Source organism: Equus asinus, chromosome 9 (assembly GCF_041296235.1).
Source record: "Equus asinus isolate D_3611 breed Donkey chromosome 9, EquAss-T2T_v2, whole genome shotgun sequence".
NCBI classification, from domain to species: domain Eukaryota; kingdom Metazoa; phylum Chordata; class Mammalia; order Perissodactyla; family Equidae; genus Equus; species Equus asinus.
The window spans coordinates 53971885-53996277 of record NC_091798.1 but is presented as its reverse complement, the minus strand read 5'-3'; the positions used below and the strand labels follow the sequence as shown (position 1 = coordinate 53996277).

General features: G+C 41.8%; 1 protein-coding gene across 23 annotated transcripts in view; it reads left to right on the top strand.

Moving 5' to 3' along the window:
* SNX24 (sorting nexin 24) overlaps positions 1-24393 on the top strand; it is a 140949-nt gene that overhangs the window by 3693 nt on the left and 112863 nt on the right. For 2 of the 23 annotated variants that reach the window (XM_070517518.1, XM_070517516.1), the window contains exon 2: positions 23156-23222. The exons of 20 other annotated variants lie outside the window; for them this stretch is intronic. The gene's annotated coding sequence lies outside the window, so the exon portion shown is untranslated. Of the gene's footprint in view, positions 1-21067; positions 21200-23155; positions 23223-24393 lie in introns of those variants that run through there. One more of the 23 variants, XM_070517519.1, reaches the window with a different exon arrangement.

The following is a 24393-nucleotide window of genomic DNA, read 5'->3' as shown; positions in this document are numbered from 1 at the left end:
CTCCGGAGGGGGAAGGAGGCCCAGGGGTGTGAGGTGGGAAGAGAGATCGGTAGATGCTTTCCAAGAAGGAACGTGCTAGATGTGGGTGAGTGGTCTTGTAAGGTGAGGATGGAGAACAGTCCATTGGATATGAGGGTAAGCAGGTCCCGGGTGCCAGCATAGGCGGGTATTTTCAATTTCAGATACATTGGTGGTAAAAACAACAAAACTAGAATTACTCCTTAGGTAATAACACGAAAGTTTGACTGTATTAGATTTCATTTTTCATAGCTGTAAAAGTTAAGGCTTTGAATTAGATGGTTTTTCACGTTCATTTTAACTGCGTATATGCCTATGATTGACTGAGTGTGTTGTGTTTATACAAATATGCATGATCATAATATTGAGGTATATGCAAGGATCATTTTTTTTAATATTTTATGGATTAAAATACAAAAATAGAACAATATAATGAACCACAATTTGTCCATTACTCATGTGGAATATCTTACAATTTTTATTTCATTCACCCTCCCATTCTTCCATTTCTTTTATTCTGATATATTTTAAAGCAAATCCAAGATGTAATTTCACGGTATTGATGCAAATAATTAATAATCATTCTATAAATCAAAACTGAGGTGAGTTTATTATGAGCCAACTCTAAGGACCATATAGCCTAGGGGAGTACCTTCACTAAGGAAAGCAGCTCTCTAAAGAAGTAGGGTATACAGAGTGGTTCTAGTCTGTCTTAGAACAAAGAGCATATATCACCCACGATAGGAATGTTCTTTTTCCAATATCACTAGATTGCTTTGCTGGCACAGCAGGTGAGTGGTCGCAAGATGAGCATAGCAAATCAGTAATTGATCCTTAGTTTTTAGGAAGAGATGCTTGTCCTTAAGGGAATACTGATATGGGCGAAGACACATCACTGTCTTTAAGGGCATCATTCTTGTCTGTGGGACATCATAAATGTTTTAAACCAAATTAGTTTTGGGGCCAGCCCGGTGGCCCCAGTGGTTAAGTGCACGTTCTGCTTCTCGGCGGCCCGGGGTTCGCCGGTTCGGATCCTGGGTGCGGATATGGCACCGCTTGGCACGCCATGCTCTGGTAGGCGTCCCACATAGAAAGTGGAGGAAGATGGGCACGGATGTTAGCTCAGGGCCAGGCTTCCTCAGCAAAAAAGAGGAGGACTGGCAGTAGTTAGCTAGTTAGCTCAGGGCTAATCTTCCTCAAAAAAAACAAAAAAAAAACCAAATTAGTTTTAAACCAAATGGCTTCCCCATATACTCCAGTATATCCTATTGCTTGACATTTATTCAGCTGTAAATATTTCACTACAAATATCTGACAGGTAAAGCATTTAAAAAAAAAAACCGTAATATAAACCCACAAAATTAGCAATATCTTAATATTCCAATTCTGTTGTTTTTAATGAACCACACTGCAGATATTGCCTTGGAATTAACAATGACCTGCAGGAAGTATTACTGTTGCCATTTTGTATGCGTGAGGATGAGACTGAGAGGTTGAGGAAGGGGGCCTGGCCCCTGAGAGTGGCCCTCCTCTCTGTTTGTTTTCTTCCTGCGAGTAGCTTCCACCTGGTATCCAAATGGTCACAATTTGCAGATTTAAAAAGATATTTTTTGATATATATACTACAACATCCAGAGGAAGGGAGGGTGTTTCTTAGGAGTAAGGACAGTTTTTTGTCAGAAGCTCAGGACAAATACATCTCCCTTCATATCTCACTCCCTGTTGGTTTCTCAACCAGTCCTGTTGCCCAGGGAACCCTGCGGGCCGACTGGCTGAGGCCAGGACCACCTGCACCAATCGCCATGGCAAGGATAGGTGAACCAGCTGGCGTTAAAACAGGGGGTGTCTCTGGAGCTAGAAATGAGGTCAGTCCATTCCTGCCACTAACCCTGTTGACCCCACAGTTGGAGAAGGGCAGAAGGACAGTGAGAGCACAATGTGCACAACAGTATCTTTCAATCACCCATTGTAAGCATCTATAATGAAGGAGGCCTTTGTGTAACCAGGACACAGCTGGCACAGTGCCTCACTCATGGTAAGCTCCCAGCATCATGGAACATTGAATGTGTGTCGAGTGATTAAATCAAGCATGTGTAAGATGTGTTCTTTACCCTTAAAGACAAGAAATACAGTTTGAAGATATTCTTGAACATTAACAGACAGAAAGCTACATTGATTTAAAAATCAAAGTAGGTAAAAGAGGATTGAATTTTGCAAATATGGTGCTTAGAAATTTGGGGACAGAACTAAGTTTGTTTTCATTGACCTAGAAAAACATTTTAATCTTTTTGTTGTGATTTTTATTTTGTAATTTATTCTTTTAAAGTAAACTTTTAATTTTGAAATGATTTTAGATTTGCAGAAAAGTTGTAAAGATACTACCGAGAGTTCCTATATACCCCTCCCCTAGTTTCCCTCATTGTTAACTTCATGCATTACCATGGTAATGTCAAAACAAGGAAACTAGCGTTGATACATGACTATTAACTAAGCTCCAGACTTTATTTGGATTTCATTAGGTTTTTCCACTAATGTTCCTTTTCTGTTCCAGGATCCAATCCAGGATACCACATTGCATTTAGTGTCGTCCACTCTGATATGATAGTAAGCTAGTAGTCCACATTGTAGCACACTGTGTCTCAAAAATAAGGCAGGCGTGTTATTAGAGATGAACCTGTGCAGATCAAAATCAAATGTGGGTTATTTCAGATGCTTCCAGGGTAACTTTTGCCATTTAGAAAAGCCTATTTATAATATTCCACCCGTTTTTGACAGAAGCTACACAGCCCATCGGTGAAAGGCACAGGCTATGGATTCAGGTCTTTATTCAAATCTTGCTTCCAGCATTTAGCCTGAAGTCTGACTTTGGACAAGCTACTTAATCTCCCTGTGTCTTGTCGTCCTCATCTGTGATAGAGGAAAATACTAATACCGCCCTTAAAGCATGGTTTGAGAATTAAATGAGATAATCCTTGCAAAGTGCAGGAAATGGTGTGTCTAGCTATGTTCATGATTTATTTTTATTTCAAGTAGGGACTGCCTTTCTTAAAACTCTTTAATATGAATTACTAATGTAGACAAAAGTCCAGAAGAAATATTTATGCTATATAAAATAAAATCTTTGCAAAGACTTTGAAGTACTTCAGAAGTAACAATTACATATAACCAACTGGTGTTCTTATTACAACTTTCAAACTGTGTGTTCACTTCAGGTTTAGTTTTCTAGCTTTATTTACTACATAAGTTTTTTTTTCCTTCAAGATCATCAAGGCTAATGTATTTACATAAATGATTAGGATATGTTACAGAGGGCACAGAGATAAGTATTTCCCACCTTCTTCCATCTCCCCCGGTATCCCTCCAAAACAGGAGTCAGTGGGCTCATACCTCACATTCTTATACTGGCTCTCCAGGTGCTCATTCAGGTTATTAATGGAATTTCCTATTTTGCTTTGTGTATGTCTTTTCTGCTTTAATTTTCAATTGTTGTCTTGCCTGCCCCCTGCCCCAGCCTTTTTTTTTTAAAGATTGGCACCTGGGCTAACAACTGTTGCCAATCTTCTTCCTCCCGGCCCCTCCCCCCAGTACATAGTTATATATTTTTTAGTTGTGGGTCCTTCCAGTTGTGGCATGTGGGATGCCGCCTCAGCATGGCCTGATGAGTGGTGCCATGTCGGCACCCACGATCCGAACCGGCAAAACCCTGGGCCGTTGAAGCTGAGCGTGGGAACTTAACCGCTCAGCCACGGGGCCGGGCCCCTCCCCCTGCCTTTTAACAGTAACTGTTTATTATGGAAAATTTCAACATATAGAGCAGTGGAGAGAATAATGACCCCTTTACTCAGCTTTAAAAATGATAACCTCACAGCCAATTTTGTTTCCTACTCTTTCCCCCACTCCCAGCAAGTCCTCCTGTATTTCATTTTGAAGCCGATCTCAGAACTATCTGTGAATACTTCCAGTTTGTGTGTCTAAAAAACAAAGATTGCCCTTTTCAAATATAATCACAGTATCGTTATCAGACACTTAAAAATTAACAGTATTTCATCAGTATCATAAATATCAATCTATTTTTACATTTCCTTAATTTTCTCATGCTTGTTCCTTTTCTTTTAATGCAGTTTGAGTTGAGATTGAAACTAGGTCCATGTACTGTGATTGCTGAATATGTCTCCTCAGCCCTTTAATCTATGGATTCTTTTACCACTTTTCTCTCTTTTTTTTCCTTTTACAGTTATTTTGTTGTATAAACTATGACATTTGTCCCATAGTTTCCCAGACTGCATTTTGCTGGTTACATCCTTGTGTCATTATTAACACATTCTTCTGGTCCTTACTTTATAAAAAGGTAGAGATTTGATCATTTTCAGATTTGATTTGTGAAATCTGGCGGCCACTGAAGAATGTTGCCTAGATCTATTAATTCATTAGTGGTTGCTAAATATCGATATTCTAATTTTGTCATTCTCTCTTCATTTATTGGCTTGAATACGTGTATAAAAAGAAACTTTGCCTCGTAAATTAGTTATTCTGAGGCATAGTTTTTATAGGAAAGGCAGGATAAATGCTTGATTCCTTCTTTTATTTAGTTTTCAAAATAATGAGTTGGTGGCCTCCACAGATCACAAACTAAAGGTGATCACAGAGGCTTTCTTTAAAAAAATTGGTATGTTATGGGGGGCTGGGCCAGTAGTGCAGTGGTTAAGTTCACATGTTCTGCTTCTTGGCGGCTTGGGGTTTGCTGGTTCAGATCCTGGGTATGTATGTGGCACCGCTTGGCAAAAGCCATGCTGTGGTAGGCGTCCCACGTATAAAGTAGAGGAAGATGGGCATGGATGTTAGCTCAGGGCCAGTCTTCCTCAGCAAAAAGAGGAAGATTGGCAGTAGTTAGCTCAGGGCTAATCTTCCTCAAAACAAAAAAAATTACTATGTTATGAATGTGTGGATATTAGCATGTTTAATGTAATTCAATCCCTTATATTTATCATTCTCATATACTTTTTGTCCCATCTTTCACCATTTTCAAGTTTGGCCTTTTCAGATTGGGTGCTATGCCCTTGATACAACCTTAGTAGTGTCAGAAAAAAAGAAGTTCCACAGCCTCCATCAGTAATCAGTATAACAAGATATCAGTATAACAAGCTATTCCTGGTACATCTTTTACTTTTCCCACCCTAGATCTGGAATTAGTCTTTTCTCTGAAGCTCCTTGGTTGCTTTTAGTGGGAAGTGATGTTTAGAGACCGCTTGCTGGGCACGATAATACACTGACACTGGGTTTGTGGAGGTTTCTAGTTCTTTTCAGTGATCAAGGCTAGGATTTTTTTTCTTAGTCTCTTCTATCTTCAGCTGTGTCTTCTTTTTCCCACACTGAAAATCTCAGTACTCTAGATGCTGAGATTGGTAGAATATCATATGATTAACAGTTTACTTAATCTCACACTATACACATGATTACTGCGTCTTAATTATAATACCAGTTACTACTATCAACAAGATAATGCTGAATACAGCTTAAAACTTTTTTTTAGTAAGTTCTTTTGTACTTTGCTCAATCCAGAGCATACAATCAAATGACTGTGTTTTTAAATCACTTGGATTGCTTCTTCTCTGCTTATAACACCAACTAGCCACTCAGTCTCGTATTTTGTATTCTTAGCGATTTTTTTAAAAGTTGATTTTGGGGTCTGGCCCGGTGGCATAATGGTTAAGCTTGTGTGCTCTGCTTGGTGGCATGGAGTTCGCAGGTTCAGATCCTGGGCGTGGACCAACACACTGCTCATCAAGCCATGCTGTGGTGGCATCCCACATGTAAAATGGAGGAGGATTGGCACGAATGTTAGCTCAGGGACAATCTTCCTCACAAAAAATAAACAACAAAGTAAATAAATAATTGATTTTGTTTTATACTTGTGTTAAGTATGTATTGCATCAGTTTATCTACTGAAATCTAGCTTCCTTTTTTTGTCTTCTGCACCCTGTTTCCATCCTCTTGATTGATGACCACTGAAAAAATAAGTTATGGTTTATCCTTCTATTTGAAAAAATATATAAATGGATGCAAATGTATTTGTGCCTCCATTCCTTTTGTTACATTAAACAGTAGTATATTAGAACATTTTCTTCCACCTGCTTTTTTTTTTTTAACAATATATCCTGGAGATCACTGCACAGGAGCGTATACAAAGATGCCACATTCTTTTCTATAGCTCCATTGTTCTCTGTATTGACTACAGTCACTAGGCTTGTGCATATGTTTTTTGTACTTTTGTCAGTGTATCTTTAGAATGGCTTCCTAGCAGGGGTTACTAGATCAAAAGGTAAATGTGTATTTAATTTTACCAGATATTGTCAAATTCCCTTCCTTAGGGATTGTGCTATTTTGCATCCCCATAGCAGTTTATGAGAGTGTGTGTTTCCTCACAAGCTCACAACTGAGCGTGTTGTCAGGCTTTTGGACTTTTGCCAATCTGATAGGTGAGCAGTGGTATCTCAGTGTAGATCCCGTGTAGCTTGCTGGCTAAATTCTGATGACTAGATTGGGCATATTTGAAACATGCTGTCTCCTTCTATGTAGTTGCTTTGTTTGTTGGAAGGGGGTGGGTAAGTATTTGAAATATGCTATTGTCCTCTTTTTGTTGATTTTTGTTAAAAAGGTAGATTACTCAGGTTTTCGCTTTGTAATTCTGATTCTAAGGAAGAACCAGTATGTGATTGAGTCTTACCAGCTGCCTTTCCCTAATTCTTTGAATTTAAGAATTTAGAAATTGTTTTAGAATCTGTAAACTTCTTTCTCTTCTACACCCTCACCCTTCTTTCTTGCTAGTGGAAACTCATCTGATTGTCAAGATTACGTAAAACAAGTAGCAAAAATTCATTGTTGTGATTATTTATTATGTCACTACCCTCCCCTAGGTATGTGCTGGTATTGTGGGTGCAGGGGTAGCTGACATGAAATCTTGTTCTGGAAGGATGAGTAGAAGTTTGCCAGTTTGATAAAGGGAAGAAGATCATTCCAGATTCCAGGAAGCGTGTGGGGAAGGGTAGGAAGTATGGCTCGTTGGTAGGAAGGGGTGGGTGATGGGGGTGGGACTGGAGTTTGAAGATTAGGTTGAGTGGTTTAGTGGAACTGTAGATACCCAGATAAAATTTTGTCCTAGAAGCAGCTACAAGTGATGACAGTGGTTTATTTGTTTGTTTTTAAGAGGAGCAAGACATCGAGGCATATTTTAAATGACCAAAAATATATGAAAAGGTAGTGATAGTAATAAGGAAAGGCAGAGTTGAAAACAAGATTCTTTTTTTTCAATTTAATAGGCAAAATGAAAAAGATTGATAAAAACCAGTACTGATGAGAGTGGAGATGAAAGGGGACAGATTCTCCAACACACTGTGGGTGAGACTGTAGCTTGGAAGATCTTTTTTGGAGTCAATATGGCAATATTTATTAAATAAAATATTTATACACTCTTTGACCCAACCTTCCCACTTTTTGGTCTGTATCCACAAATGTACAAGGATATACATGTAAAGTTATTCAGCATAGCATTGTTTATAATATCAAGAGAAAATGGAAACACAGCATTCACTTATTTAACAAATGTTTATTGACCACCTACTAAGTGGTGGGCACTAATCTGCCTGTTGAGGATACAGCAGTGATCAAAACAGTCACAGGCCTCTCCCCTCAAAGAGAGTCAGTCAGAAGTCTCCTCTAGGAGCACACATTCTAGTTGGATGGGTGGGGCGGGGCAGAAATAAACATGATAATTAAATTACATATAGTATCTTAGATAGTGATAAGTGGTACTGAGTAAAATAAATAAGGGAAGGGAGATCAAGAGTTCTGGGGAGACCATCAAAGAAGCCCTCACTGGGAAATGACATGAAGACTGAGACCTGAGGGAAGTGAGGAGGTAAACCATGAGGTTATCTAGGGGAAGAGTGTTCAGGCAGAGGGAACAGCATGTGCAAGGGGCATGAGATGGAAATGTGCCCAGTGTGTTTTAGATATAGAGAGGAGTCCAGTGGGGCTGACCTGGAGTCAGAGAATAGAGGATAGTAGGAGATGATGTCATAGGTACTAGGGTCGGGGTGGTGGGGGCGGGGAGTAATGTGAGGTTGAGTGGTGGGTGGGGAGGGCTTAGCTGTTAGGCTTGGGAGGGAAATGATAAGGCTATTACTCTGAGAGATGGGAAGCCGAAGAGTGAGGAGATTCAATAAGTGTTTATTGATCACCAACCATGTGTGAGGCACTCTTCTAGATGCTAAGGACACAGTAGCGAAGCAAACAGATGGAAATCTCTGCCCTTCCATGTTGGTCACATGAGTTATGTTTTAAAAGGACCAGTTTCATTTTGCAGTGGAAAATGGACTATAGTAGGGTTGGGTGTAGGCAGGGAGCTCAGTTAGGAAGCTATTGCAGTGTCCCAGGTAAAAGGTGATGATGGCTTAGAAAAGTTCTGTAGGTGGAAGTGGTGGATTCTGGATAGATTTTGATGATGGAGCCAATAGGATTCACTGATGGTTTGCATTTGGAGTGTGAGGAAAAATGAGGAACAGGATGACTCCGGAGTTTTTACCTTGAGCAAATGGAAGAATGGTGGCACTCTTTACTGAAATAAGAATTTGGCCAGAGCAGATTTTGGGGGAAAGATCAGGAGTCCTATTTTTGGACATGCTTAATTTAAAATGTTTGATCAGATATCTGGGTGTCCTGTGGCCCAGTCAAATTGACACATAAAATTAACCATTGCAAGTCCACCCCTTGTCAACTTGGCACCTGTGCACATCTCCTTTTAACCATACTTAACCTCCAAATAAAGACAATAACAAGGTCATAATTCTGCCTGACATGATACAACTATCCTGTGTACAAGTGAAAACACACTAATCCTTTTCCCAGAGGAGGAGGTAAAATCCTTAAGTCATGTCTATTTTCTGCTTGATATCATGTAACTTAAATAGTACGATGTGAAGTTAACAAAACTTAAACAACTGTGATATAAAGTCAGTACATCTTATGTTACATGGTAAGGGGATAAGAGAGGGAAGAAAGGAAATATATTTGCTTTATGTATATTAATACATATGTATATACATATATACACATACAAGTATATTTGTAACAAAATAAGGAGGAAATATTCATGACAGTTACAGTTCTCATTTCTGTAACTAGTCATGTGTTTGTAGCTGGTATTTGTAACTAACTTCTTCCATTACCCACTCTATATTCACTTTGTCTTCAGCAAGCACCTCAGCTGGTCCTGGTTCTTTACCTGGCAGGATGACCCAAACCTTCATTCCCGAAGAGTCTGAGACATTAGTAGTCCTGTTTGAATTGGATTGTTTAGTTTTCTATTGACTTTAATCACAGGGCGTCATAATGTTGAGACACCCTAAGGGATCTCCGGTGTTCTAGACAAACTCCTTCTTACCTCCACTGCAGAGTGGTAGTCAAGTTTCCCCTTGGTAGTCATGATCAGTCACCAGAGCCAGCGCAGTGACTCCCTCTTGTGCCTGTTGATGCAGAGACATGTGGAGCTTAAAGCGGTCAGGTGCAGTCTTAACTTCCAGTTCAATGAAATCATTGTTGTATCTCCTGATGGAAGCATTCTTCCCTTTGGAACTAAGACTTCTAGGCCAGCAGAGCGTGGAGTCGTGGGGATGTTACCGAATCAGACTCATTTTGCCCACCGCACAGTATGCCAATCACTGAGACAATGAGGTTGGAGCAGCAAAAGGGTTTATTCACAAGGCAGCCAAGCAAGGAGATGGGAGAACAAGTCTCAAGTCTGCCTCCCCAAAAATGGGGATTAAGGCTATTAATGGGGTAAAGAAGCAGAGTGGTCTGAAGCATGGGGGTAGATTATTGTAGGTAAGGATAAGTGAAGTAATAGATGATCTGTGCAAGCATACTCAGGCTTCATGGCTCTTCATAGGACATGTGTTCACAGAATGGTGGCATTAGCATGATCTGAGGGTAGAGTTTTCAGTCCTCTGACATCACAGGGTCACCTGTCGACTCACTTGGTAAGTTGGTCGTCTTAATTGGCCTGAACTGGACAAGGAGTCAACTCTCAGTTCCTGACAAACAACTTAAGCACCCTACCTGTTACCATAGTGGCTCAGGCTTCAGAGATGTTATCTACAGGGTGGACTTTGGTAATGCATTATCACCACTTTTGCTAACAGACAACTGAGTGTAGTTAAAGCAAGTTGGCCCCTGGTTTCAGGGACAGAAAGCAAAAATTTTGCCAGTGGGTCACTAAGGGTAATAGTGAGTGGTGTCACTTCCATTTCTACCACTTGATTTCTGGATCTGTGAATCCTGGCTATGGGAGAAATCAGCACATATTGGATGCTGATTCAGAGCATATACAGTCTCCTAGAGAACCTTGTCCCAGCCCTGGAGGTATTGCCATATAGCTCGCTCTGTAACCGAGTCTGCAAAAGGCCATCCCACCATTCTGTCAAGCCAGGTGCTTTAGGAGGGTAGGGAACATGGTAAGACCAGTGAATTCCATGATCGTGGGCCCATTGCATCACTTCATTGCTGTGAAGTGAGTTCCTTAATCAGAAGCAATGCTGTGCTGAATGCTGCGGTGGTGGATTAGGTACTCCATTAGTTCATGCATGGTAGTTGTGGCAGAACGTTGCGTGCAGGGAAGGCACATCTGTATCCAGAGTTGTGTCTATTCCAGTAAGAAGAAAACGCTGCTTCTTCCAGGATGGAAGTGGTCCAGTGTGATCAACCTGCCACCAGGTAGCTGGCCGATCACCCTGGGGAATAGTGCCGTCTCGAGGGCTCAGTGTTGGTCCCTGCTGCTGGCAGGTTGGGCACTCAGCAGTGGCTGCAGCCAGGTCAGCCTTGGTGAGTGGAAGTCCATGTGGCTGAGCCCATGCACAACCATCCCTGCCACCATGGCCGCTTTGTTCATGAGCCCATTGAGCAATGACGGGGTGGCTGGGGAAGGAGGCTGACTGGTATCCATAGAACAGGTCATCCTATTCACTTGATTATTAAAATCCCCCTCTGCTGAGCTCATCCTTCAGTGAGCATTCACATGGGACACACATTTCTTCATGTTTTTTGCCTATTCAGAGAGATCTATCCACATAACCTTTTCCTCAGATTTCCTTGTCACCAATTTTCCAATCATGTTGCTTCCAGCTCCCAGACCATGCAGCCAAACCTTTGGTCACAGCCCATGAATTGGCTGAATAAGGACCTACACTGTGATTCACCTAGGGGCCTGCCAGAGGCTCTGAACAGCATCCCTGTCTGCTCCTGCCACTTCAAGCATCATTGGAGCTGCTGGATCATAATGACCCAAGTGGCAAAGCAGCTTGGACCTGTTGCAGAGCCTTCCTTGTTTTGGGCCTCACTCAAAACTAGCGGCTTTCGAGGTCGTTTGGTGAAGGAGCTGGAGTAACTCCCCTGGAATATATTGTTTCTCAAATCCACAGAGGCCCATCACATGATGGAGGGCAATCTGCTTTACTTAGTCTATAGATTTAAATATTAATCTCGTCTAAAAACACCCTCACAGAAACACCCAGAATGTTTGACCAAATATCTGGGCACCCCATGGTAAAATTAACCCTCATGCTTCCTTCTAAAAGTGAAATATACACTTCATTCATAAATAAACAATTGTAGTGTTTTTCCTGCTTTTGTTTTAGTTCAGATGAACATAATATGAGAAAATAAGCATTTTTATTTTATTATCTATTTATTTTAAACTATGTTTAGCCTTTCCTTCAGAGGCACACCTACAGAAAGTTTGCATCTCCGTTTCTTAAAAGTGATCATAGTACAGGGAATAAAAGTTTATAGAAAAGGTCTGTTTTCCTTGTTTATTATTAGCAAACAGTTAGATCTCATTGTCAGTAAAAATTGATGGCTCTAGCTTCTAAACTATTGAGCCTGTGTTAATAAATGCAACAGTTGTTCATAATTTGGTGGTAAATGACCTTTAAATGTAGACGTTTACGGAGGCTGTCCTTGGGGAACAATTTAACTTCCAAATGACACCCATGAGTACTTGTTATCATTTAAATATGCTTCCTTTTGTCAATAACAGAATAACAAATACTGGTTAGATTTCTAATGTTGATTCAGATACCAGGAAACCTGCTGAATAAATTAGTGTACATTTGATTTATATTGACCAAAATTTTTTACATTGCTGTGTTACAGGTCAAGGTGACATGCATTTAAATGCATTGTAGAGCAGAGGTCATGCTTGACTGACATGAGTGCTTACACTGCTTTTAATTAACTTTTAAATATTATCCTAAAATTCCTTCTCAAGTACCGATTATTAAGAACAGGATTGAAATGAACTTAGGACATTAGTGGAGACCTTATTTTAAAAGTCAATAATCTTGATCTTTCCCATAAAAATTATTGAAGTAAATTATTGCAACATTTTATCTTCTAATTTGTATGGAAATCAGATCTGCTTTTTCTGCCATAGCCTCTGAATTCATTGTCTGTGGGTTTTCCATTGATAGTTTTGCAGAAATAATCTGCGATAGCATTGAAAAAAAGCAAAATAATGAACATCATCTTACCTAGTACAGAAAGTACTGTATCAAGCAAATGCATTTTCTCAGTGCTGTGAACTTTTTTGTTGGTGGTGGTGTGTGGATGTGGAAGGAAGGTGGTTTGCAGGATGAAGATGTGGATTAAATTTGTCAGCCATTCATTAGTCGTCCAGAGCAATATATGTTGTAGGAAAGCTTTAATCAGCACCTGATTTGCCCTTTGAGAGAATATCTTCACAATGAATGCTGCTGCTTTTGCATATTAAAATTGTTGGATAAAAAGCATTTTGCTTTCAGGGTAGAATTTTTCTCATTTATGCCCCATGTCAGAAGCTTTCAAAAGTTTAGAACTGAAATGTACAGAGGTTTTTATTCTTCTCAACCATGAAGATCTTTGTTATTAATCAAAAGGTATGCTTTGGGAATTCAGGATAACCTTCTGAGCTTTGCTTCTCGAGATGCTACACGTACTCAAAAAGCAGCACAAAGCTCCTCTACTTCAAGACTTTCCATGTGAACTTTACAGATGTAAACAGAACTCCCTCCCAGAGCAGAAAAGGACATCAACTCTACCCGCCTCAGTGATTGGCAGCGTTCCTAGGCTGTCAGGTTAGTTTCAGCCACACTGTGGTTCCTTAGCCTGTGGCTTTGTGCCTAGGTTTCACATGCCCAGAACAGCATTAACTCCATATTGTCCATGAGGGCAAAAGAAGTGGCAGTGTTGCAAATGCTAATAAGAGAGAAAGGAAGTGGATATAATAAAATTGAAAGTGGCAAGAGAATGACAAATGTTGCATGTGCATATGAGATGAATCATTTAATAGTAGGAATGATTCTGAAGGACAGAGGGGAGAGTCATGAGCGTTTCTTTTAAGTGGACATGCACTTAAGAAGTGGCTGACGAATGGAAAAACTTTGGGTGTCAGCACCAACTTTGGGTGCCTGATGCTAAGAGAAAAGGCAGGGAGTTTGAGAAAAAGACTAATTGTTGATGTGATGGCGCTGCTGATGGACGGCCCTTGGGAACACCCTCCGAATAAAGGCTTGGACTTCTCGTTCGAATAACTAGCTGCTAAAGCTGTGGTGCTCAGCCCTTGGTGCACATCAAAATCACCTGGAGATCTTTACAAACTACGGATGCCTGGGTCCCACCCTCAGAGAGTGTGATGGTTCTGGGGTATGGATTGAGCATCGATTTTTAAAAAGTCTCTGGGTGATTCTAATGACCAGTTGAAGTTGAGAAATGCACTAAAAATGTCTCCGGGATGCTTTTGGAGATCACTAAGGCGAGTTACTTCCCCAACACATCAGTGGTTCTTGGGAGCGGTTAAAAATACAGATTTTCGGGCTCTATCCCCAGAGATTCTCATGTAATTGGGGCCCAGGCTTTGCTATGGTTTACAAGTCTCCAGGTGATTTTAATTTTGTAGGTAAGCCTGAAAACTACAGAGTAGGTGGCTTACCCTGTTTTGAAAAAGATGCCCTATAAAGTGTATATTTAGACGAAGGAGAAATGTCACTTGGGTGTTAAAGCTTTAAAGGATTGGTTCACTTTCTGGTTCAGCAAAAATGCATCTAGGACTGAGTGCTTAAACCACTCTTAAGTCTGTGGATCCATAAACAAATGAACTTAAGAAAAGCTTCAATGACCTCACCTTATTTGAGAACTTCTAAGGGGTGTCCTTACTAAGCTTTGGAGCCAGACAGACTTGGTTCCACATTCTGCTTTGTTGCTGACTAGCAAGGGAACTTATGCAAGTCATGAACCTCCCTGAATCTTACTTCCCTAAAATGCCTACCTCAGTTTTCTCTCAAGGATCCAACGTAAGTACTGAGCACAAAGTAAGAAGTTGCTTTGTGGAGCAGCTATTGTTAATTCTGATACTTCCAGTTAAATTTTAGCCAGGAGGGGTTAATATGTTATATATTTTACCTTCTTTTCATCTAGTATGAAAATTTTTCTTTTTTTCTCACGTTTGAATAATTCCATATTCAATTCACTGCTTTAAATGAATTCTTTTTTTAAAGCAACATCAAAAGATCCTTGTCGTGATTTCGAATTAGAGATTGACATCTAAAGTGTCCTAGTCACCTCATATGTAAGAACAAATGAAGAACGTTGACTGTGGTTAAACAACCAATTGTTGACGACTGCTCTGTATTCATCATAGAGTGCTTAGATGAAATTCCAGTCACTTTAGACTCCTAGCAGTGTTCTCAGGTAAAACCTTGAATTGGTTTCCTACTTTCTCCAGATATAAGAAGGTCTTTTTAGAAGAGGCCAGGCAACCAAAGCTGAATTTGTAAGTTGTTTTAGTATCTGGCTGTAGCCTGGTGGTGGGGTGGGGCCAGTCCCCACCCAGACCCATTCCTGTGTGCCTTGCCCTGAGCAGAAGTTTTGACTCCTGACTCATCAGTGTTCAGGTTTAGCCAGGTTCAGATGAGGCCAGTTTTAACAAATGTCATCCTAACTAGAATTTTGTTTTAGAAGCTCTTTCTACAGTCAAGGTGTGTTCGTTCAGTGAGCTCTGGGTCTAGAATGTTCTATGGAGCTCATCTTTCTGTGGCCCAGAAGCTTCTAAATGCCTGGCTTGGGAGGCTGACAGTCTGTTTAATTAGAAGTTTAGCTCAGAGTTTGTGTGCTTTGTTGTGAGCATGTTCACGTACTGGGTGCCGTGTAGGGCCTGAAGAGGGGGCTGGCAGGGAGAGCCATACAGGAGCTATAAGAGGTGGCAATGGATGAGGGCTGGGTGAAGGCACAGAGATGTGGAGTGTGAGGCACAATTTTATCAGCCCCAATATTTCCTTACGTTCGTTTATTCAGTGAGTAGTTCTTGAAGGCCTGCAGTATGCTAGGCACTGTACTGGGCCCTGGGGATCCCATCACTTTCAGCAGTTTTCTTTCCAAAACTCTCAAGATGTTCCAGATTTCCCTCTCAAAGGGATTCTTCCTAGTTGTGAATACAGTGTACGTTAGAGGTGTAATCAACTGAGCCTGTGTTGCTCCCTGGAGAGCTGACCGTATAAATACAGTTCTGTTAGCAAGCTTAAATATGATCAAACTGTCAACCTTAGTTTCCTTATCTTTAAAATAGCTTAACAATAATACCCAACCCATAAGGTCATTTCCAAGATTAAATGAAATAATGCGTGTGAAATGCCTGGCAGGGTGTCTGCCTCAGATTACACTTAGCTCAGTAAGTGTGGCTGCTATTATTAGGCCTTTCTCTGCCTTCCCAACCTAGGTTCAGTCCCTTCCCTGAAAGCCAGCTACTAAAATACAGTCCAGAAGCCTGTGTGAAAGACAGGAAGGCAGCTGGGAGAGGGGTCTCTCAGCAGGTTTCCTTGTTGTCTAAGACATTGGAGAACCAGGTGGGAGCGTTAAATGGTGAGATTGTACAAGTAGAGAGGAAAATTGATGTGTGTCCCCTGGGTGCTGACCAGGCTCAGCACGTGTTACTTGTTCTGATACTGGACCATACAGCGTTAGAGCCAGTGCTGAGTCAGACAGAAGCTAGGGTTATGTTTGTTTTGTGAACCTGGCGTTTTGGGGAGGACCTTCCATGAGAAGGGAAGTAGCAACTCTGTTGAAGATTGGACTTTCGAGTTGATGACACCTGACCACTTCCTAACCATGTGATTAATGGTTACCCAGTTGCTTAAGTGGTGGTAATAGCAACTGCTTCGTAACCAGTAGGGATTGTTTTAGTCAAATGAAATCATAGGTGTAAAGCCTTAACATGTAGTTGGTTCCATAGTAGTTAGTGTTGGCATTTGTTTCTAAAGATTGAAATCTTTACATTGAATTTGCGTAGAGGGTTCCTTGAGTTAGGCTTGTGTAGGATTTCTGAGGTTAGTACAGTTGATACCATAAGCTCCTCTCCCATTCCTCCACTTTAGCACCAACGCAAAGCAAGAACAACAAAAATAATGCCTTTCCAGTAAACATTTGATAGAAATTCCAGTATGGCAAAGGGATTTGGGGTTCATGAAACTGAATTAGAGTTTGACTGGTGTTCATTTTTGTTTTTTCTATCTGCTTTATGTCCCCAAATCCCCCTGGTACATAGTTGTATATCTTAGTTGCAGGTCCTTCTAGTTGTGGCATGTGGGATGCTGCCTCAGCATGGCCTAATGAGCCGTGCCATGTCTGCGGCCAGGTTCCGAACCGGCGAAACCCTGGGCCGCCACATCGGAACAGGTGAACTTAACCACTTGGCTATGGGGCTGGCCCCTGCTATTCACTTTTTGCATGAACTGTATCAAATTGTTTCTTGTGTCCAGTAGACACAATCAAAACTGATTGATGATAGAGTTTTAACAAATGAAAAATACAGTGCTATGAAAAAAGATTACCCAGAACTCCAAAGAGCTTGTATACTACGACTTCCTTTTGGGGGGCAAAAAGTACAAAATTCTTACAGATTGCCCATACAAACGTGCACTTCTAAAGAAGTCTTCTTTTAGTATTTTGCCATCATTTGCTCTAGGCTTAAGCAGGGTAGGGGGGTGCAGCAGAGCAGAAAGTGTCTGGGTCTGAAGGTCAGCCGGACCCGGGTCTTCACCTCGACGTGCCTCCACACGCCTCAGCCTCCTTGTTTGCAAGATGGGAGAATGCTAGCACTGAGAGTTGTAAGGATAAAAATGTAATTGAGATAAAGGAAAAGCGGGTAGTACAGCGCAAGGAATGTACTAAAAAGTAATTGCTGCTGTTATCCTGGATCTAAAAGCAGGGGGAGAATGGTGGTTCTCTTAATTGCAAGCGGGACATGAGAAGCACTCGTTTTACATTTTCTTGTGTAATCTCTGCCTCTGGCCTGGGCATCCCCACTCTCCTGCTCAGTGCCACCTGCCAAGAGGCCCAAACTCTCTTGGGTTTACACTGCATAGGAGGAAGGTACGGGCCAGATTTGCTCTGGAGATTGTAATGAAGCCTGCTGTGGTTCTGGTGCCGGGAGAGGCCTTTCTGCTGGGCTGAGTTATTCTTGACGGGACCAAAATGCCAGCAGCCTCAGTGACCAGGATCCTATTTGAACCAGCTGGGTCCCAAGGGCTCTGGGCTTGCTGCTGCCTGAGTGGTCCTGGTTGGAGTTGTGGGGGGAGGGAGGGTTAGGGGAGGATGGTAGGATCATGATAGGGTCATGCTAGTGCCTGATGGGGCTATTCTTGGACATGCAGAGGATTTGGAGGTAAGATTTGAAACATGCACCCAATTCATTGGAGGTTAATTTAGACAACCAAAGAGAGTTTTCCAATATTGTCATTAAATGCTTGAGAGGAACTTAAAACAGAAACTCAGTACTAAGGATGGTCCTTGGTACAGTGAGTTTTGGTAATTCGAGGAAGTCTTTTGTAACTTTAAATGTCCAGTAAATTGTAGAGTTAAAATATGTCTGGGAAACGTTTTCACATAAAAAATGGATATAGAATCAGAAGTGCCAGGAACTTGCTTATTAGACGATAATGATGAAAAATGATTTAAAATCTTGTGTGTGTATATGTGTTTGTATTTTTAATGTTAGATTTCATGAAATGTAGACGTAAGCACTCGGTTTTATTTGTCCAGTTTTGGCTTCCTCTGGCTGCCCTAGGTCTGTGCAAGAGCACCTCATTGTACAATGGAGTGCTGTGGAACTGTGAACTTTCCTCCTGAATTTCTTGTGGACTATTTTGTATTTAAACCTTTATAAACAGTTGCATTGATTTTCTTCAGTGATATACAGACTGTTCTTTAATGAATATGGGTAGGCATTGTGTTCTTAAGTTGGCTATAGTACTGTCATTTTGAAAGTGTATATTTATTTTATAATTTTTTAGATTTGGAGGGTTTTTTTAAAGCAACATTTGTGTTAGAGATATATTCATCTTCATTGGCCATTTCTAATAGCATCAGCTTATAAAAATCAAGAAATATTAGTCTTCAAAAGCACCTGAACATATTTTGAGCTGTTCAACTGCTTAATTAATATCTTTGTAACGTTGTAAGATAGTTAGTTTTAAGGAATAGTTCCATAAAAGCTGGATGGGGATTTTGAACCATCAGTGCCATTTCACCTCTTGTGCCCTTCGTCTCCAACATACAATGGAAGCAAAGCATGTATCTATTATAAAGTAGCGTAATTAATCACTGCAGCTTAATCAACCCTTTGAATGCCTACTTGGTGCCAGCCAGCTGTTTACTGACAACTAGAGGGCATGATTCTAGCCCTCAAGGAGTTTGCAGTTTAGCCCTGCACCAAATGACACAGTCTCACGAAGCAATAATGAACGCTTATGGTTATACATAGCAAAGTAGTAAATTATATGGAGTGGAGATTTTGAGTAAGATCAGTGAGGAGTAAAGTACCTGGAAGACTTCCTGTGAGAAATTGTGCTTAGGCTGCATTTTGAAGGCTAAGTAGGATTCAGATAAGCAGATGGAAAAGATAGGGCTTTTGTGAAGGAACCCACCCCCAGCAAAGGTAGAACGATGGAAATGAACGTGATAGGATATGGGGGATGGGAAGAGAGCAGTGTCCTGTCTGCAGGAGTGGTGGCGGGTAGAGAAGGGAAGTACTTTGGATACATGGGGCGGAGCAGAGGTCCCTGTGGAGGACTGCCTTTGTTGTGTGCTCCTGGAGGGTGGGTAGTGACCAGTGTTGAAGGTGTCCGAGTCCATTCCACTTTTGATGGGGAGTGGGGAGAGGAGGGCACATTCTAGTAGGTGAAATGTCTGAGTTGCTTTGGGGGGAGGCATGCAAAGGAGAGAATGCCCATCACTGGCATCAGGTAAGGGTGGGATCAGAAACTCTGACATCTGACAACTTTGTACAGAAAACAACAGGGCTGCGTAGAATGTTTCTGGACAGCAAAGTGACATGCAAATGAGGAAATCATGTTGATTAAACTCACCTTGGTGTACAGAATGTTTCCCAAGGGGGTTGATTGGAGTCAGCTATAGGACTGTTCACTTGGCTAAGGGGACAGAGAAATGACCAGGATGAAGGTCTGGACTGGAACAGTGGCATAGAATAGACATGAGAGATTATGAAGAGAATGTGGCTAGACTTAAAGACTGTCTGGAATTGGCAGCTAAAAGAAAAGGATGAAAAATAAAATTTAGTGCCCTCTATCTCATCTCTTCCGTGGTCTGGTGGTTAAGATATGGCACTCTCACCACAGTGGCTGACTTCATTTCCTGGTCAGGAAACCACACCACTTGTCTGTCACTTGTCACACTGTGGCAGCTGTGTGTTGCTGTGATGCTGAAAGCTATGCCACCGGTATTTCAAATACCAGCAGGGTCACCCTTGGTGGATAGGTTTCAGCGGAGCTTCCAGACTAAGACAGAGTAGGAAGAAGGACCTGGCCACTCACTTCCGAAAAAATTGGCCGTGAAAATCCTACGAATAGCAGCGGAGTATTGTCTGATATAGCACCGGAAGGTGAGAAGATGGTGCAAGAAGACTGGGCAGGGTTCCTGTCTGCTGTACACAGGGTCACTAGGAGTCAGAATCGACTGGACTGGCACTCACAGCAACAGAAAATCTCCTCTCTCCGTACCTCTCCACTTGGCACTTCCTGCCCTACGTGCCTGACCTCCTCCCCCATCCCTCAGTTGCTGGAGGATGGGGCTTTCATGCCTCAGAGTCTCATGTTCTTCTGCCTGCAGGAAGCCTATCCCAGTCCCCTGCCCGCAGTTGGTAATCTTGTGTTTTCCCTTACCGAACCAGTTCTAGTTTCATTTCCTCCCAGTAGCCAATGGTGAGATTTTCCCTTTTGCCCTGAATTTTCTTCTTACTCCCTAGTTTTCAAGGCTACAAGCCAATGAGTAAAGATGCCCTATGGGAGCCCTCAGGCCGTGCTCTGAAAGGTGGCTGCCACAGGTCGCTGGATGTCCACTCTGTTCAGATGATGCTTGAGACTCATCCTGATTCTGGCTTTTCCTGGACAGGAAAGCCGGAGGGGTGCACGATACAGCAGAATGAGGGCTGACCAGGGAGGGTGCATGAACAGCACAGCCGCACTGAGCCACCTCTGCCTGAGTGAAGGAATTCCTAGATAATGAGAGAACATCCTCCTTGGGACCAGGGGAGGGAGAATGGAGTGGCGCCGCTTCCTTTTTTGTTCACAGAACTTGATCTATAGGTTTCTTCCCTCCAAGTGCCTAGCTGGCTTTCAGTTCAGTTGAAGCGCAGGATGGGCGAGGCCAGCTGTGTGGCTGGGGACCCAGCGGCGGCGTTCTAGAGAGGTCAGGAGAAGGAGAGGAGAAGGGGCCTTGGAGAGAGTGAGGAACCTTTGAGGAGCAGTTTCAGTTGGGGGGATGGAAGTCAGAATGAGGAATTAGGCCGTGAATTAAGGAAGCTGTAGAGAGAGTGTGAGAAAAATGGAGTGTGGCCCTTTCAGATGCTTTGACAGGGAAAGGAGGGAGAGAAATCATAGCAGCAAGAACGGAAAGCAGGGTTGGACCAAGGCTTTTTCTAAATAAGAACACAGACAGTGGGCATTTCAAGGTCAAGGAAAGGAGGCAGTGGTGTGAGCGCCTGCGGGTTTGGAAAGGAGAGGGAGTGTAAGCAGGAATGCAGCTGCCTGGGAGGCGACTGCAGCTCTGGGCGCGGCTTTCCCTGCCAGATTACAGAGTTGCCTTGGTGAGTCAGCCCTATAAAGTTGGGGGTTAAGAGCTGAGTTTAGAGCAGCGTTGACCAGTAGAAATATAATGCGAGCCACATTAGGGATTTAAAATTTTCTAGGAGCCGTATTTAAAAAAGTAAAAGGAAACAGGTGAAATAGCCCAGTAAATCCAAAATATTATTTCAACATATCATCAATACAAATATTGTTAATGAGATATTTTATATAAATATTTTTAGGAATTCTTTGAAATCTGGTGTGTTTTTAGATTTGTAGGATACCCCCATTCGGACTAGCCACATTTCAAATGTCCGGTAGCAACATGTGGCCAGTGCTACTGTGTTGGACAAGGTAGATTTAGAGAATAGAAGGGGTCCAGTTTACAGCAAAACATGTAGTGAGGCAGGAGTAAAGCTGTTCACTTTGGGGAGCTGAAATCTCAAGTTTTAGCTTCTTTAGCTACTGTTGAGAATTTAATCTCACTATTACTTGTCTATGCTGTCAGCATGAGTACTCTCCAGGCTCTTGGTTTCGGCTCAGATGAGGTAGATTGTGCTCGTGGCCAACCTGTCCTTAAGTAGGTGGAGCTGTGGAACTGGGAAGCGGTATTAAAGAGGGCTCCAGTCACATTTGGGGCTCAGTTCCCAGCTCTTCCACTTACTAGCTGTGAGTCACTGGGCCAGTTACTTTACCTTTCTCTGCCTCGGTTTCCTGATCTCTAAAATGGGGATAGTAATAGCAAATTTTATATAAAATTCTATTATGTCTTAGGATTGTTGCAAAAACTAACTGTGGAGGGCTGACCTACAGTTAAGGCTAAACAAATAAATTTTAAAAGAAGTTGTTTAGATTACTTTATTTGAGTCCGTGTTACTCATCATTATAGATTTTTTAAAAAACTTTTCCAGGGACTGGAACTTTATGAAATGTTATTTGAAGTTGGAGTTGAAACAAAAAACTACCTCCTTCAATCTTGTGTTTTTCTTTGGAAAAATTTGATAACATGAAGTTTCACCTTTACTAAATTAAAATACATGAAGCAGTAATCAATATATTATTCTTAGGAGCCACCGTAGAGAGTGGGTGATAGACTCTTTAAAATCTTTCACGAATGCAACAGCAAACTTGAATTTGCAAACTCCGGTGTTTCTGAGAAGTATGCCACTGACATAAGGCAGCTTTGTTCTAATTGCATCCACATCTGGAAAAACTTTTTCATTAAGAATATCAGAATGAAGAGGCTGTTCCAATGAAGCTGGGGATGGTGGGGAGGGGAACGAGGGAAGTCGAAACCTTGTAAAAGCTGCTGCCTGTGTGCCCTTATCTGTCAGTCAGTGTCCCATTATTCAAACGAGCTTTTACAACAACCAGGCAGCTGGAGCCCGTCAGTAAGTGAGGATGCAGGAACTGCCTGCCTGCTATGTCCAGCTCAGCCCTTCTAACTGAGCCCAAAGTTGACTTTTGCCTATAAAAGTGGAAAATGGGCCTGATAAAAATGTTTAGTCTGCAGGGCCTTGTTTTATTTATCATATCAGAAAAGAACAATGTTTTGTTGTGTTGTGGTCAAAATAGAAGGCGACCTTGCTTGTTCACAAAAGCTCAAATCCTGGAGATAAGGGGGGCAGAATAATAGAGTACAATAGAAAGAGTAGAGTGTAATTATTTGTAGCTTGTCAAGTGAAGCCCTTTCAAGCCCCAAGTGATTCAAATCTGGGAACTCGGCACAATTCTGTAAACGAACCACAACCAGCATCAGAGAGATCTCCCCTGGCCCACAGACAGCGCTGAAATTGCATCAGTTTGTCATGCACTGAGCATGCCAGCTTCACACAATATCATTTGGTTGCAAATGGGCCTGCCCCCAAAGCCCTGAAACGCATTCTCTAGTATCTGACTCTTGGCCTGCGATTTGTCATGTCCCCGCTGCTATCAGTGTACAGTAATTTCAATAGATTCTGATGGTTTCCTTGTAGAAACACAGGATGCATCTGGTTTGGGCGTAGGACATGGGAGAGGCTCTTCTGGCTGAAGACAACAAGAGTGAGTGCAGAAAAACTGGAGATTCATTTTAGTTCATTAAAAATTGGTTTTAGGTTATAGAGTTGTGTTTTCTGAGTTAAAAAAAAAATTCCCTGCACAGTTTAATAGCTATAAAATTTACTGCATGTTTTTATCTTTAAAGTAAACTCTTTAGAAATGTAATTGTGGCAGCAGTCTCAACTTTTAGAAGTCACAGCTGTAAGGATGGAATCAGTCGAATGTGATAGTTTGTTTAGCCCGTTGTTACTCCAGATGTGGTCCATGGGTCAGCAGCAGTGGTGAGAGCTTGTTAGAAATGCAGACTCTCAGGCCCCACCCCAGATGTACTGGAATCGGAGTCTGCGCTCCCACAAGATCCCACGTTAAAGTTTGAGAAATTAAGAACCTCAGGCTTAGAGCACGGGCTTCGGAATCAGAGAGATCTGTGTTCAAATGCCAGGTTTCTGACTTAGTATGTTTGACTTTGGGCAATTCAGTCAATTGTGCTAAGCTTCAGATTCCTCATCTATAGAGGGGAATTATATAACTACATCATACGGTTATTTTGAGGATGAAATTAAATTATAAATATGTAGATAGAGATATAAATATCTCTCTATATACAGTGCTTGTCATAGAGAGCACATGCAATAAATGAAAGATGTATAGTGGTACCTCCATGGACTTTGCCTTAAGAGCATTAAAATTTGTCTAATTGTGCAACAATTCACTACAAATAATTTCTACGGTATAGGGATTATGAATTTTGTAGATGAACCATAGCTGACTGTGGCTAAATTTAGTGTCCCTCCCCACATAATCATATATCTTGTTAACTTTTGTCACCCGGTGTCATTCTGTCATGATTTAGAATATGTGGCAGAGCCATGGGCAATGCTGGCTACCTGGAGAGGTGTGTAAAATGCACTCACTGACTCCTGGAGATTAGGCTGGGTACCATGTCAGTATCAGCCAGGTTCTGGTTCCCGAGCCCTCCCCTTGGCCTTCCGCCCCTGCCCGACATGGACGAAGCTCCGGGCCTTGTTTCTATGCCCGCTGTGCGTGCTTAGGGCTCTCTGTGTCCCCGAAACTTCCTGATTTTCACAGGCAGGGGTGCAGGCACTTTTTCCTAGTATGGACTTGTGGGAAAAAGCAGAGACAAAAATTAACAGCCAGATATAAAACAACTTAT